Below are 5,000 nucleotides of genomic sequence, written 5' to 3' on the forward strand. Positions count from 1 at the left end.
TATATATATATACAAACACAGCTACGCAAACAGATAGACATGCAGGCAGATAAGTTTATCACACAAACACACCCATTCACGTATACACTTCCGTGTGTACATATACTTCCATAGCCAACATTCATACATACATAAATACATATACATATATATATGTATATATATATATATATATATATATATACTTACACTTACATATATACAAGGAATTGTGTATATATATACACAATTGCTATATACAATCATACATACATACATACACCCCCACACACACAATACTTACATACAAAAACACAATATATACACCGCATATGCTTATACTTTATCAAATTATTATGCTTCTAATTTACATAGGCATTGTGAACTGTCACAAGGAATACAAGGAACCGTCTTTATCTTCAAATTCCTCTTCATATTTCCATCGACCATATTTCCAACGTGTCAGCTGATTTTCCCTGTGCCTCCTTTTCGGTCAAATAACCCCCCCCCAAAAAAAAAAAAAAAAAAAACTGACGAAACTGACAACACACACGGATTTATTTGTATCATTAAAGTCCGAGATAAGATCCGATATGTTTTATCTTCTTTCATGCATATCGTCTCGGAAAATTCAACTAGATTGCTGGTTTAGAATTTCGCCTTAAATAGGCAGATGAATGTATAAATGGATAGATAGATAGGTGCATTTAGATAGAGAGATAAATGTAGCTATATTGATAAATCAGTACAGATAGATAGGTGTAGATAGGTAGATCCATATAGATTGAAAGATAGATGTAGATATATAGATAAGCATAGATATATAAATCAATACAGGTAGATAGGTGTAGATAGGTAGATAGGTGAAGAAAGAGAAATAGGCGCATATAGATTGAAATATAGATACAGCTATATAGACAAGTGTAGGTAGATAACTCAATACCGATAGGTAGGTGTAGACAGATAGAAAGAGAGGTGTAGATATGTAGATAAGTGTAGGTAGATAAATCAGTGCAGATAAATAGATGCAGAGGGATAGAGAGGTAGGTGTCGATAGATAGATAGGTTCATATAGATAGAAAGAGAGGTATATTTAGATATATAGATAAGTGTAGTTAGATAAATCAGTAGGAAGTTTATCAAGAGTAATGAGTAATGAATGTTCCTCAGCTTACAAATGAAAAACGTATATTTTAGGTTTAAATTGAATCATGAATAAATTATGCGGAGAAAATACTAAATGATAATGAACTAGAATTAAACTATCTCTGCCTCAGTGGTCGTTTATTGCTTTATATAACGTTAGCTACCTATTCCTGAATAATTGTTAGCTTAACTATCCATAGCGAAATTATCAAAGACCAAACGGTCATTGGCTTCACTACATATAGCTTAAATATCTATATACCTAAACGATGTTTTATTTAGCTATCTATGTGACTAAATTGGCATTCAGAAAGCAACGATGGTCGATGATATGTAAATAGGGGAGTGATTATAGCATCACTAGAATGCAGTGTCTAGAAATTTTTGGTTGCAACTGTGCATGATGGGTCTGTTTGGAAGTATTTAAATGCTTCGAGAATTTACAATTAAAGAAATGATGAAGAGTTTGATATATCCTTTATATGCAAATAAATAAATATATGTATATATATGTATCCTGTAATTTATAACTTTTGATATATATATAATATGTCCTTATATCATTTATTTGTGTTATTTTCAAATAATTTTGAAATTATAAAAGGGACTTCAAACACATCGCACCATTTTATCATTAGCGTCATTCTTAATTTACGACGTAAACAAGTTGACCGAGGAAACCGCAAGATAGACAGGAGGAATATGTAATAAAGATATGAAAGACCGTGAAGGCGTAAGGACCGAAACCGGCGGGAGGTAAGCAATTTCCATATAATTTGCTGTTATTCAGATGCAAATCAGAGACCATAGTTCGTGGATTCTGCAGGTAATATATCAGAAAAGACTATTACCTGTCGCGTAATTTGACCTCGTAAGGTAATCGCTTCTACTGGGCCAACTCCTGACCCACGGGGATCGCTCTCTGTGGCGCCGCGTATGCTTTTTTTTTTCTTTTGTTCCTAAACTCTCTTTCTCTTTCTCGTTCTCTCTTTTTCTTTCTCTTTCTTTTTCTCTTCCTCTCTCTCTCTCCCTCTCCCTCTCTCCCTCTCTCCCCCTCTCCCCCTCTCCCTCACTCCCTCCCTCCCTCTCTCTCTCTCTCTCTATCTATCTATCTATATATATATATATATATGTGTGTGTGTGTGTGTGTGTGTGTGTGTGTGTGTGTGTGTGTGTGTGTGTGTGTGTGTGTGTGTGTGTGTGTGTGTGTGTGTGTGTGTGTGTGTGTGTATGCATGCGTGCGTGTATGCTTACGTGCATATATATATATATATATATATATATATATATATATGTATATGTATATGTATATATATATGTATGCATGTCTTTATGTGTATGTTTGCGCGCGTGTGCGTTTGCGTGTACATGTTCGTTTGTGTGAGAGTGAGTGTGAGTGCGATGGTAGCGACGAAGATTCCCACTACTCTATATTTCAAACAGTGTAGATATCTTGACCGGACATGAGATGCCTGTTATTAAATTTCGTCACACCGCGCATCGCAATCGACTCCTCCCGCCTCCCTATTTCCCATAACAACAGAGTTCACGTTGGTTCTAATCACGAGCTGAAGTGATTCGCCTCCTCTCTCCCTCGCTCTCGACCTCACCATCCCCAGAATCGCCGACAGAAGTGGGTTAACGGAAAGGTGTACAGACAGATAAGAAGATAATAGCCTCCGGGTGCCTCTGAGGTGCTGTTGAGCCAGTCCTTGTGTGTGTTAGTTCGTGCACAGATCTTCTTGGCGTCCGTACGTGTAATCTCGATGTATTATACCTCTGTGTTATCCGAGTGGAAGTGTTGAGAGAGGAAAAAGAAGGAGAGAATCGATGTTTATTCATTGAGATGTTGCTCTTGGAGGTTTTTTGAATAGAAAGGGTATAGAAGTAGGGCTTTGGTTAGAGAGATTTTAAGAGTACTTGTTGTGATTTTATCAGCGGTGATGGTTAACACGTGTTAGTGTTGCGTATTAGCATATGAGCTTTGTTTCGGTTCTTACTCTGCAATAATGTGATGAATGCCTCAGAAGATTAGATAATTGTATTTTTGTTTATGCTTATGCATATGATAGGAAGAGACGTAATGATATTTTCCCGCAAATCTTCGTTACCTAATGACGTTCACATTAAGAGGAATCAAGACGATGAGGAATGTATTACTGGATGGAAAGGCATGTGTGCTCAGTCGTTTTTAATCTCAGTGTAATCAAATCTTCCACAATCGTCTCATATCGAGAACCGTACCTATTAAACCGCCCCAAGGTCCAGCGGAGATAATGGGCACAGTCGTTATCAAATAAAGATTAAGGAGCTACAAGATTCCGATTTTCCTCCAAGACCCTACACCTTCGCCAGCGTCTTTGGTCACGTTCTCGAGAGCGAGGAGCCTGGAACACCTGTCGCCGAGGAGCATTGTTCGCACCCTTGCCCTACCAACTCCTTCGGAACTTCCCCAGTCGCACACAACAGCCTATGACTCGTAGAGACATCGCAGAACTTCTCGACTACCTCATTCCGACCAAGGCAGAAGTTTGAACACAGCAACCCACGCGACAGAGGAGCGAGCGAGCAGCCGGAACGCGTGTGACTTTGACCTTTAAGTCCCTAAAGGCGAGTGGCATGAACGGGCCGCTGTTTTATGGGTTCCGCCCTTCAGCCACCCGATGGGGAGATCAAGGTTCTGGCTGGCCGAAGTGGGTTGTCTGTGCTTCACGTGCCATTGCTTAAGGTAAATTTATGTCCTGATATCGACTGCCTCTGATCACAGGCGGGGCAACTGTGGTTTCCGTTGCCCGGGTTTGTTGCTTGGCCTTTTGTAGTTTTAAGAGTTGGTTGGCGGGGAAGTTGTTGACGTTTACTTGTGTAAATGTCTCTCCGTCTAGATACCTGTCTACATGGCTGTCTGTTTCTCAGTTTATGTGTATATCGATGTACATCTGCTTCATTCTCTCTCTCTCAGTATGTACGTATATATATTTGTGTGTATGTGTGTGTGTGTGTGTGTGTGTGTGTGTGTGTGTGTGTGTGTGTGTACCAGTGTTTATAGGATCGACAGCGAATGATGTTAAAAGTTTCGTTTTCCTTATAATTTTCATTTTCAAAGAAAATCATTCTTAAAGATTTATGAATTATGGACTCACGTCCATGGGTTTATTGCTTTTTTACGATAGTTTTGATAGGCCATGTTTTTTTTGTTTTTTTGAGTTCCATTTTTGTCATACCACCTCGGTTTATGCTTCACACCGACCCACACACATGCGTGTGTATATAAATAAAAAGTGTATGTGTGTGCGTGCGTGCGTGCATGCATGTGTGCGTCTTGTATGTATGCATACCCTTTCTTTCTCCTGTTTTTTTTTTTTGTGTGTTTTTTTTTTTTTGTTCACAGTATTTGTTCTAGTAAGAAACCCCAAAATAGCAAAATACCATATTAATGTAAACCAAATACAATTTGTTGGAAAATAACCGTGACACATCGAAATTACCACAACAAAGTAGAAAACAAACATGCTTTCCTCATACAGAGACACACGTGATAGAAGGGGAAGAATGAAAGGAGAAAAAAATCATATCATATGGCCCGGAAATCGAGGGAAAGCAGGGGTCCCTAGAAGGATTGCGAGGTGCTTCCCTACAGCTGATAAGGCTTATAGGGGGCCTATGACTCTTCGGAATGTCACAGGGTTCAAGGAAACCCTGTTCTCAAAGCCACGTTCTTTTTTTTCCGATCTGTTTCTTCATCTCTCGTCCTCTTCTTTAACGTGTTCATTTTTTTATTGTAAGACTTTTAACTTTCTTTTTTTTTTTATTAAAATGTTACGTTATCCTTTCTTTGCCGGGAAGTAAGATGCGTAGAAGAGGCAAAGGGAGAGGAA

At 38.6% G+C, this 5,000-nt stretch overlaps 1 protein-coding gene across 1 annotated transcript in view; it reads left to right on the forward strand.

Moving 5' to 3' along the window:
- Positions 1-5,000, forward strand: part of LOC125030602 (eye-specific diacylglycerol kinase-like) — a gene marked incomplete in the record, with an annotated part of 359,490 nt that overhangs the window by 2,173 nt on the left and 352,317 nt on the right.

This window comes from Penaeus chinensis, chromosome 11 (genome assembly GCF_019202785.1).
Source record: "Penaeus chinensis breed Huanghai No. 1 chromosome 11, ASM1920278v2, whole genome shotgun sequence".
NCBI classification, from domain to species: Eukaryota; Metazoa; Arthropoda; class Malacostraca; order Decapoda; family Penaeidae; genus Penaeus; species Penaeus chinensis.